Source organism: Saccopteryx leptura, chromosome 3 (genome assembly GCF_036850995.1).
Source record: "Saccopteryx leptura isolate mSacLep1 chromosome 3, mSacLep1_pri_phased_curated, whole genome shotgun sequence".
In the NCBI taxonomy this organism is placed as follows: domain Eukaryota; kingdom Metazoa; phylum Chordata; class Mammalia; order Chiroptera; family Emballonuridae; genus Saccopteryx; species Saccopteryx leptura.
Window position 1 is genome coordinate 251,025,825 of NC_089505.1, and position 12,683 is coordinate 251,038,507.

Genomic DNA, 12,683 nt, shown 5'->3' on the forward strand with positions numbered 1-12,683 from the left:
CGGAATGAGGCCATGTCGGCTGACCCCTCTGCCCTTGAGTTCCAGCTGCACCATGATGTTGCTGGTATCTACCCTGAGAGATTTGCCCTAAATAAGTTGATATGTATCACTACTTGCAAAAAAACATTGTATTACTTTCATTACAGAGTCTTATTCATTTTGTTACCTTTATCATATATAGCTCAAATTTAAAGAAGCAGCTAAATGACATCATAGAGAAACCCATGGGCCCAGTGTGGAAACTATGAGAAGGTATGTTCCAGTGCCCAGAATGGACATCTGGTAAGTTGCACATTTCATGAAATGCCATCTTAACAGGCTTATTGCAGCCTGGATGTCTTGTGAATACACTGATTCATTATCCGTAATTTATTGATTTAGGTGTTTTCTTTTGTTTTGAGTCAGTAAAGCTTAGAGATTATCTTAACCTGGAGTCCACAAGAAGCAAAATCTATGAAAATGGCCATGTGTGACTAGTTTATTTGAGAGCATGATCCCAGGGAACCAGAATGAAATAGGGAAGGAGAGAGCCCACGAAAGGACATCATTATGGGTGACAAGTTGTTCAGTCTCATGGGATCATCTGAGAAACAACGTGAAATGCATCCTGGGAATAAAGGAGGAAGCAATTAATTACCTATTGACTTCCAGCTCCTATTGGTGAACATTTCTCCCAACCTGGAATTAATTCCCCTACTTCTGGGCTGCGTATTCCTGGGCACTGAGTGAATTCCTAAAGCATCCAGTGCAGTGGTTCCATAAAAGACACTTCATGTCTATAAGAGCAAGAGGTGTATAGCACTGGCCGGATGCAAGGCTGTGTCTCCGGAAACTGAATGGAGTCTGCACAGGACTCTTATTTGCAGATAGTGGCTGACACAGGATAGAGGTGTGGCTTAGAAGATCAAAAATGTTGCTTAAGAGTTGTCTAATAGAAAGCTTTTCAGATGAAAAACATGTGGAGAGGAGAGGCCAACCACTCACAGAGAAATAATACCGCAAGTGTTTAGTAGCTTGTTTCTTAGTGGAAATTGAGATAATACTGAAGCTGTGAGAGATGAGAATTTATCTTCTGAATGGTGAGTTTGGCTTGTAAGTTTCACGAGGTGCCATGATGAGTATGTTGTCATAGCAGAGGAATATATGAGGGCCCTATGAGACCTGCTCCATTCCTTTGGTAGAGCTCCTTTGAAATGGCTCCCCAAACTCCCACCTCCTGGAGTTTCATGCCCTTGTGTAATCTTTTCTCCTTGCCTGTAGGCTAGACTAGTGACTGGCTTCTAATGCAAAAAAAAAAAAAAAAAAAAAAAAAAGTTGTGGAACATTGAGGGCCAAAATGATTTTATTTACAAAATATTTTTAGGCCTGGTCCTATGAGAATGTAAGCTCCAGAAAGGCACAACTGGGCCAGCGATCACATCACCAGCCACAGGACAGTGTTTGACACATCACAGATGTTCAATCAGCACTCTTTGAATGGATACAACTGAGTAAGAGATGGAAGAACTGAGTAAGTGATGGTCAGTATTTAAATCAAGGAAAGATCAAGCCTAATGGATTTTCAAGTGACATAAGTAATCAGGATTTCTCATAATAACCAAAGTGAGAAGTTAAATATCCTTACATTACCCTGGAAAGATCCTATCATCATGATCAGAAAAACTACTTGCTGTTTTATTGAAAAAACTTTGAGCTTTGTTTTCTTCTTCTGTCAGAGGAATGATCTTACAAAGTTGTAAGAAACCAGGAGTTTGTATGTAAAAGCACTTTGCAAATTCACCAAGCAACAAACGAATATCTCTTACTATTTGTCCTACCTCCTCTGATAGTCACTTGCAAGACGCCATCCTTTTATTTTGAGTTAGAGCCACAGGGAAGATTCCTAAGTCCCAGGAACATTTCTGTTTTGTTTTCCTCACCTTCCAAATGAACTAGTTTGGCTTTGCTCCTACACCAAGGTAGAAACAAGGTAGACCACAGCAAGGAGCAAAGGAGAAGAAACTGGGATGGAGAAAAATAAAACTTTCCATGAGGACTTATCATGAAAATTTCAAAGTTGCCAAGAACAAGAATGCAATATTTTCTCATGTGACACATTTATTGACTAATTTCTTTTTGGTATGGTTTGATGGAACCTGAGAGGGAACGTAAGAACATTTTTTTCCAAGTTCTAGAATGACTGATGTTGTTTAGGACTTCATGTTGCTCTGTGATTTCAACTGACTCACTCAGTTACAGGTTTGGACATTGTTCCTAGTTTTCACCAAAATCGACCCTGTAAGAAGGAACGTCGGCCTGTGGAATTGAAATGCTTGAAGAAAGCTATCAACTTAACGTCTCGGAGGGAATTTCTTGAAAAGCATTTGGAAAAAGACAGCTCCTTTTGGAATTAGCGGGGATAGAACTGGTAGTAGGAGACGGAGGAGGAACAGGGAGAGGCCACCAATCTCCTATGAGTCTTTGTACTTCCAAGCTGCTCTACTTTGAATGTGAGAAACTTACCTTCTGCTCCATCACTGAACTATAGCTACACTGTTCCGTAAGTACATGCTGCCACATGAAGTCTACCTCCTGCCTTCGTCGTCCTGGCCTCGCCACGAAACCTACCTGGCTGAAAAGTCCCACAATTCAGTAATTGGATAGTTAAGGCCTAAATCAGCATGGCACCTCCTGGACCCTGACCTGGAGGGTTGACCTATTTTTGAATTCGTACTAGTTGCTCAAGATATACTGTATCTGTGTTAAAGATGTTGAGTATCATCACCCTTGTCTTGGTGCTGTTTTATACTTCCTCCTTATCCTGGTTCCCAGTCTCTGAATATAGGTGAACACATATATATATGTGTACATGAGTCCACATAATGCCCATGCGCACACATTTGCGAATGCACACATGCCTGTGAATACATGCACACATGCACAAATACAGAGACACACGTAACTGTATATGGATACGCACACAGACACTCGATGCATACTCCTACACTCACTTTGATCTAGCTCATTGACCCCTCCTTTGTTCTGTTAGCACTCAGCCCTCACACCAGTGCTTGGCTCCTGAGCCTCACCTTCCGTGTCATGATGGCCAAGGCTAAAAATGGTAACTCACACTATTGATGCATTTCCCCATGTTTACCTTACACCAGGTTGCTCCAGTATTCCTAGAAATACTTAGCATTTACAAACAGCTTATTTTCTGATGCATGCCAAAGTATTTGGAAGCCTCAGTTCTTTCTTTTGCAGAATGATACCTATCATATCTGACTCACAGACTTATGAAGACCATGTAAGGCGATGCACGAAAAGGATGAGCCCAATGCGTGAACTTAGTCATTCAATAAAGACTACTTATTGCTTTCATAGTGTTTATTGTTTATATTTTTATCGTTAGGTTTTTGAGTTCCACACACTTCTAATTAACCCATCACGTTTTCAAAACGGTGTCTATAATAAAGGAAAAAGACTATAAGAAAATATTTTTTCACTTATTTTGTTTATTCTTTTTACCTTATTTCAATTTGTAAAGAAATGAAGAGAGGCAAAGATGCTTAGCAGTTTTCGATTTAATTTAAATTAACTTTGCAGCTGATATTTATAGAAAACTAAAATAAACTAAGATGTTTTAAAAGCTATTTCTTCACAATGTCTTATTTCAATTAAATCTCAACAAAATACTTCTAAGAGTTTTAATTAAAGAGGAGGAGGATTCCAGACACAGCCTCTTTTCTGGAAGATCAGTACAGATCTTTTTATACCTCCTTGAGCAACACTGGGGCATATGAGACACCTATTACCCATCCAGGGAGGACATTATGAAAGTCTAAACTGCATCCAAAGTACATTTGACTCCTAATAATTAGAACTGGATGAACAGCTAGGAAAAAAATATATGAACCTGCTCAAATAAAATTGGTCCTGCTCTCACTCATCTAATGCAGTTTTCCAAAGAATAATTGATATTATATAATCGTAACTGCCAGTTTATGTCACAAAAGTGACATTTGACACTTTGCTGCTAACCAGCCTAACATCATCAATTAAAACATCACTTGTGTAATGACATTTCACCAGTCCGTTTAACATCATAAATTATGACATCACTTCTTTTATGAAACCAGAAGAGTGAAGGAAGGTGATTGGGCAGTTATTCCTCCTGAAGAATAGCACTCATCTTTGATCAACGCTTCCAGATTCTGTCATGTTTTAATCACATTGCCAGGATGATTATTAGGTAATAAATAAATAAATTAATAAATTAATTAATTAAATCAGAGTGAAAGCCAAAAGAAAAAATCATTCATTTTTCTAGCATCCTTTAATTATGTTTCAACATCCTTGGATGGTGAATAGAATAGGATGTCTTTAATAGCAGACATCAGAGTGCAAAAAAAAATAACAGGATTTTATTTCACAGCTGAGCTATAAAATCTTTATTTTTGGAAGTCTCTGGAAAATAGAGACAAGAAAGAAAATCTTAGAATTTGGCCTTAAATTTGGCCTTGAATTTGGAATAGTATAATCTTGGCTCACCAAACCCATTTAAAAACAATTTCTATGTCAGGAAGGTTGCATATTACCTGTAGGACTGAGGGTCCTACGTATGGCTATGGAAAATGCAGTAGAAAATTGGCCTTTGAAGATGGAAGACCCTGATCTGAAAGATGAAACACTCACTTTCGTCCATCAAAAACATTGAATTTTAGGGTAGAAAAGACTTGTTTCCTAAACTGTTTTTTTGAGTACCTCCTAGGCCAATATCTACACGAGTAAGGAAATTGAGTCCAACAGGAGGGGAAGACATGGACCTTTCCTTCTGTTCCATGGTCTTGCCATGATCAAGCATGAAAAATGCCAGACGTGACACCTCATTTATAAGAGCTAATTAACAAGAGCATGCTGCCTTCCCACCATCCCCTGGGGGTTGGGAGAGGTGGAGGAGGGCAGAAGGGGGATGGGTGGTGACGGAGGGAGACTTGACTTTTGGTGGTGAACACACAATGCAATGTATTGTCAGACTGTACACCTGAAACCTATGTGATTTTATTAATCAATGTCACCCCAGGACATTTAATAAAAATAAAAAATAATATAATAAAAGTGACTCTTCAGTGCTTTAATCCATAATTCTCAAGAAAGTAATCAATTAGAATCCTTCAAAATCATTTAAATAATAATATGTATGTATATCACAAGAATTTGTGAAAATATTTCTTTTTCTATCATGCAGCTGAGCAGGAAAAACTGTAGACGTTCTTGACTTCCACTAGCTTTTGGTTTGAGGAATGCTGGAGTCACAACGTCTCCTTCCAGGCTCACCTGTACATAAAGTAAAAAAGAAGTGCTATCAAAATGTGCCACCAGGCAGATATGATTAGAACTCTCAGTTTTACCTGGTATTTGGGGTTTTAGTTCTTGAATTCAGTCTTTGAATTTATGGGATTAACAAGATTTCTTATTACAGGCAATGGTGGAACAAAAAAAGAAGTGAACAAAAGTGAAAGCAAAAATTATTTGTATTTGAATATTTTATCTAGTTTGCACAGAATTAACAAATTCTGCTTTATCCTAAATGTGACTATGATAAGCAAATTCAGGTCTTGACTGTGACTGGACAAAGTCCCTTAAAACCAAGCCACAAAGCATGGCTGCTTGCACTATTTGGTCACTGAATACTAAAAAGCATCAAAAGTTCTCATTGATTTGGGGATGTTTCTTGGTGGATGCCTCACCCTGACAAGGACTTTCTTCCTTAGCTTTCCTAAGGTTAAAGAAGATAATCTATGAGAACTTATGTTATAAAAAGTCTTCCTTTATTTGTGGCTTCTGAAATTGAAGTTATGTCATGGGATTCCTGTACAGTGCTTTTTATATTATTATTATTAGAGAGGCCAGAAGAGAGAGAGATAGAGAGATACAGGCAGGAACATCAATCTGCTCCTGTGTGTGCCTGACAGGGGATCCAACTGGCAACCCCTGTGCTTCTCGATGGTGCTCCAACCAACTGAGTTATCCAGGCAGGGCTGTACATTGATTCTTGAAAGAAAGGTAACCTTTCTATGGGCATCTTTGAGTTAAACAAAATAAACTTTAGTTCTGCTGTTAGTGATAAAAAGAAAAGTTACTTTTATTACTAATGAGTAGTTGCCATTTGTAGTAAAACACATTAATAGTCCTCATATATTACACACATAATTTGGGTGAGGGGGCAGGGTTATTAACTTTGTAGAAGTTATAATTTATAGAATGCATTGCAAGCAACAATTGAGAGTTGTTTAGCCAGTTTTGATAATGCGTGAATTTAATGGCAAACATCAGAGTGCAGAACAAACTCCAAATTTTCAAGTAATTTTATGTAAGTTGAGGCACATTTGGCTACACTGGAACACAAATCTTTGAATTTTTTTTTTTTAAGACCAGAGTTTTGCAGAAGGAAAGTAGTGTCATGAGGAGTAAGAATTTGAAAGTTTCCAAGTACATCTGCTTTTTTCATCAATGAGCAAAGCATGAATGTAGCAGGCAAATATCCACCCAAGAGTATGTCAGTTGCCAGAAACAGTTCTTAAATAATAGAGTAAAATTTTAAGCAAATTTATGTAAATTATTAGAGCATATTTTAGTCCTCTCTATAAGGGAGCTGTGATTTACTTTGTCTCATTTCCTGACTTTTTTTTTTTTGCAGAAGTTTTCACTATGAATATTTATGCCTCGACTTCATTTAGTGACTGAATTTCCACTCCGTTGGAATTATGTATCCCCATAGTGCACCCAAGAAAGGTGAGCAGTTAGAGGTGATGAAAGAGATTTCCTGACCTTTTGGAAATAGCAAGCTACACTGGATTAAGTACAGCCTGAGCGAGGTTACCTGTGGGTTGGTGGAGTGTAATTACCTTAAAATTATCTCAGTGAAACAATTAGTGTGCAATAGAGCCAGTGCCAGATTGGCCGTTGTTCTGAACTTTTGTTAAAGCATCTCACTCTGTCCCCAAATTGGGCAATTTATAATTCTTACAGTAGGTGCTAGTGAGAGACTCCACATATTCCTGCTCTTGAGTGCAGACCTATTTACAGCTGGTGCTTGTCAAATTCAAAGTTGTAAATGTGAAGGTGCTAGGCTTGATGGGCTGGAAGTGTCTCCTTGGTGATGAAGCATTCACTAGACAAGTTTCCAAGTCATCGGATGTGCAGACAGCAACAAAGTCCCCTCTCATTACCATCCTCAAGTGTGCAGCCTGAAGGTCCTGGACTCTTGGCTCTCAGTCACCCCCAGCTGGGTCTTTGAAAAACTGATCTTTAGGCAAAAGGAACTCAAGTTTGAACACATGGCAAAAGTGTACATTTTTAGAGGTCATTTCAATTCCCTCTTTGCATTTTTGTAAAACTTCCTCAAGAAGGGACAGTTTTGTTTCATCTTATTGATGTTTCTGATAAAATTTAGGAGGTTTTTTTTTTTTTTGGCTATGCTACCATCTACACTCCAATAATGGTTAATCATAGGAAGGTTGATTGTTGCCGCTCTTGCTTAAAGGAAATGTTTAAATTTTCCTTTAAAGAAGCTTCTAAGTAGCTATTTAAAAATATTAAATTAGTTAACAGTATGTGAAAAGTCACTGTGAAATGGGATTGTTTTTTCAAAATTATTTTTTCTGAATTAATTACATGCTATACAGCCTGCAGGCGATGCCTGTGTGGGAGGTAAAGTGAAAGTAACAAGTGAAGTCAGGTTGATACTTTATAGAACATCTGTTTCTTTTACTCAGTAGAAGGAGATAGTATTTGTCTTAAGTAGTAAACAGATATATACTGATACATAAACAAGAGCTATTCATTCTACAACTTGAATGGAAATAGAGGAATAAAGAAAAAGATCACCCAAAAAGATGTTTGAAGGATTGTAAAGGTTTATAGTTTTCGAATAAAAAGGCACATAACAGTACATAGAAAGTATATTTGTTTTTACTACCTGTAACAATGTAGTAAATAAAAAGCTGGATGTAGTTCAAAGCAAACAAGAGTATAGATGAAATGAGCATTATTTCCTGAGAAAGCCATTTGTGGATGTTTACTAAGTACCAAGTACTGTGTTCAAATTTCATGTATGTTATCTAAGTGTATTTCACACAGACTCAAGTGAGTGATATCCCAATACCTGAATGAGATGTCCGAGCCTCAGAAAAACCAAGAATTTATTTTTTAAGTGAGAGAAGGAGAGATAGTGAGACATTCTCCTGCATGCCCCCTGACTGGGATCCACCAGGCAACCCCCATCTGAGGCCAATGCTCAATTCAACCAAGGTATCCTCAGCACCTGAGGCCGACACTCAGACCAACCAAGCCACTGGCTGCGAAAGGGGAAGAGAGAGAGAAATGGGGGAGAGAGGATGGGGTAGAGAAACAGATGGTAGCTTTTTATACGTACCCTGACCAGGATTGAACCTGGAATGTCTGCATGCCGACCGATGCTTTAGCCACTTAGATAACCAACCAGGGCTAGGAAATCAAGAAATTTGGAAATGCTACACATCCAAACAATAATAGGGCTAATGTATCAACTTCAATCTGATTCCAAAGGTTTAACTGCTTTTCACTATTTTATTTAGTGAGCAGCAAGGAATACTGACAGAGAATGAGGGAGAGTTCTGTTAATATCTTTATGGGAGCTCTATAATTGAAACCTATACCAAATAGAAAGTGGAAGATATTGATATCATTTAAGGTTTATTCATAAGAATAAAATGTGATGATCACATTCTTTGGGTGAAGAGTGGCCACATTTACCCAAATTAATTAATCTTGACGTTTAACTATTTATCAATTCAAACTGAACACTATGCAGCCATTGGTCTTCTAAAAGCCTTTCCATTTTCTTCTTTGCTTTCACATAAAACAGCCTTACACGGAGGGCGCAGGCTTACTTTACCTTATTTTTGTTTCTGACAAAACTTAAATAAGATATTTCGGGCTAAGTGACTACCCAGTGAAACTCCAAGACCAAAGGCGTACTGACGTGCAACCGCAATCTTTATACATTTTCCCTTTGATGTTAGAATAAGACTTTGGATTGTGTTTCAGTTATGACTTTGCTCACACATTTCTCTGGTCTTTTTTTTTTTTTTTTAATTGTATGTAGCAAGGTGGTATGGAAGAGAGTATTTTGATCTTGAAGCAAGAGGCATTTGTGGGCCCTGGTTCATGTCGTCTCAAGCACATCATCTTAGTTAGATTACCTATTGGTAACTCCGGGACATCCCTCCCTCATTCATCAGCCGGACGATCTACAGAACCTTATTCAACTCTACATTCCATCACTATTAGAAAATTTTACTTTTGGAAAATGTATTTGTGGGACTATATAAGCCAAAACATTTTCATAAATTATAACTGAACCTTAACCTCTTAAGGCTAGACCTTTTTCCATTATACAGAGCCCATGTCTATTACTTTTTATTCCTTAGCGAGCTCTAATGAGATGCAGTATCTGAATGTGTTTCTTGGAACAGTTTTTATTCAGACAAACTGAATTAAGAATATCCACTCAACACCATTCTCTTCTGTAACAAGCAGTTTTAAAAAACAAAATGAATTCAAGGTTATTCTGCAGCTGGCAGGCTCGCTGTGTTTATAAGCTCCACCTACATGAGGCACTAGCACACATCTTCCCAATATGAGATGTTGACACTTCTTCCATCATTTCCAACTTCTAAATGACTTCAGATTACATTTTCTGTGCACTCTCTTTCCGGTGACCTCACCTAGCCTTATTGATGTCATTGAGAATGCTGATGACTCCCACACTTTTCTCTCTAGATCAAAACTCTCTCCTGACTCTAGACTACCTAACATTAGTTGGCATATTTTACTAGACTTCTATACTTGCCTGCTATTATGGATAGCATCATCCCACCAAAAATGATGTGTTGAATTTCTTACTCCTATTGCCTGAGGATGTGACCTTGTTTAGAAGTAGGGTCTTTACAGATATAATCAAGTTAAAATGAGAGCTCTAATCCAACATGACTGGTGTCCTCAAGAAAAGAGGAAATTCAGACTCAGAAATAGGCACGCACAGAGAGAAGATGATGTGAAGACACACAAGGAAAGGACAGCCACAGGACGGGAGTGATGCATCTACAAACCAAGGAACACCAAGGGTTGCTGGCAAACAGCAGAAGGGACAATGAAGGATTTGTTTCTAGAGCCATCATGGAGAGCATGCCACACCTTGATTTAAGGTCTCTAACCTCCAGCCTTGTCAGAGAATAGATTTCTATTGTTTTAAGCCACCTAATTTGTATTACTTTACACAGCAGCCTTTGAAAATGAATACAGATGCCTAATAAGCATCTCAAATCTAACCTGCCCCAACAGTGTTCCTGCCCCTCCCCCATCTCTGCCTCTTCTCCACTTCTCTGTCCCTGGGACCTCTATTTGACCAGTTGTCACATAAAACACTTTGGAGTTATCCTTGATTCCTATTTTTCTCTCATTCTCTTCATGAAACCTACCCTCAAAATACAGGTATTTTATGGTACTCATCCCTAAGAAAGAAAAAAAAATCTGACCATCTTATTACTCACTGGTGTTACTGAGAATTTTTATTTTATACTTAAAGATCTCCAAACCTATGCATAAACTTTTAAGCCATATATCATCCTTGTTTAAACAGCATAATAAAAATATATGTGAAATAAGTTGATTAAGGTCACCAACTTCAGAATCTATTTCTTTTTTTTCTTTATTTTTTCTTCTTTTCCAAGTGAGAGGAGGGGAGATAGAGAGACAGATTCCTGCGTGTGCCCTGACTGGGATCCATCTGGCAACCCCTGTCTAGGCCCGATGCTCTGCCCATCTGGGGCCATGCTTGCAACTGAGCTATTTTTAGTGCCTAAGGCAGAGGACCCACGGAGCCATCCTCAGCACCTAGGCAGATGCACTCAAACCAATTGAGTCATGGTTGTGGGAGAGGAAGAAAGACAGAGAGAGATGGGGGAAGGGGAAAGGTGAAGAAGCAGATGGTCACTTCTCCTCTGTGCCCTGACTAAAAATCAAACCCCAGATTCCACATGCCAGGCTGACACTCTACCACTGAGCCAACCAGCCAGGGCCAACAGGTCCCTCTTTCTAAAAGTATCTCTCCCCAGGTAGCTGTACAGCTCACCCCCACACTTCTTTTAAGTCAATGCTAAAATGTTGTCTTCTCAGTAAGGCCTTTCCTTATCCCATGATTAAAACTCCATCTCTCTCCCTCTAAGTACTCTACTGCCTCGCTTTAGTTTCCTCTATCTTATTACTACAGATATTTAAGTAAATGTTTATACACATATATAAATAAAAGTGTTTGCTTATATGTTTGTGCAGTATACTTACATACTGTATAGCATTGCACTAGATTCTATTCTTTAAACATCTCTAGATAGATGGGTAGACAGACAGACAGATGGACAGGCAGATTGACTGAAGTTTATTTCTACATTGTTTCCTTCCATCATAAATGACAGGAATGTTACCCATTTTTGTTCCCCATGCCCATAACACAGATTTGTAAATAGTAAAGATTTGTCAAATTAAAAAACAGTGTTGGTGGTCCTGGCCAGGGGGCTCAGTGGATAGAGCATCATCCCACTCACCAACATCATGGGATCCATCCCCCATGGTCAGGGCACATACAAGAAAAAACAAATGAATGCACAACTAAGTGGAATGAGTTGGTTCTTTCTCTCTCTCCTTCTTTCTCAAATCAATGGGAAAAATTTTAATTGTAATACAAATGAGTTAAATATAGCAACATAATTGAATTGCCATTGAACCTGATGAGTATGGTAAGGGACACTCGATATCTTTACCTGGATGGAAACTCTTTTTAAATTATGACCATACCACATACTGAGCGTTGGAGGAATAAATAAGACAGTCATAAAAACAAACATATCACTACTTCCTTTTTCCCTGCTATTGAATGTTATTAGGACTCTAAGAATAAGAACCTTGGAGGAAATAAAAAATAAATGCTACTCTTTTGGAAAATGCTGGATTTCTTGCATGAGGTTCAGACTGAACAAGTGATGGGTTATCACATTCAGAGTGCTGCTGGTGATCGGAAACCTATCAGCCCTCCAGGACAGGCCAAGAGTCAGCTTTTCTAGACAATCTTCTTTGGTTCTGCCAGCTCACATATTTTTTTATGAATTTCCATGGGCTGCAGAATATTTCCCACCTGATTCTATTCTTTCTCTATATGAAAAGCTTTCTCTCCATCACTACTGCCCATTTCTGAAGAGCAAGAACCTCTTGATTCATAGCATAGCTTTCACTGCTCTTATCACGGAGCAATAGCCACTTGAAAAAGAAAAAACTGCAAGAAAAGTGAGATGTATTAACACTTAATGAGGTAGCAATTAGAAATGTTCCACAAAGGGGAAAGGGTCTTCACAAGGCGAGCCTTAGAGGGGTGCTGAGAAAGTTTACTTGCCAAGAATATCATTGGACTGGAGGCCACAAGCTCTATAAAAAAAAGTAGTGAATGTCAATCAAATTATTTTGCAGAGAATTAAGTCATTCCACAGTCTCCCATTTTAGGGAATTGAGCAACAGTAGAGAGACCTGCTCTCAGTTCACTTACACTCAGAAGTACTCTGTAGGGATGGTCGTTTATGGTTACGAAGGAAGCTGGGCAAGTGTTCAATTTA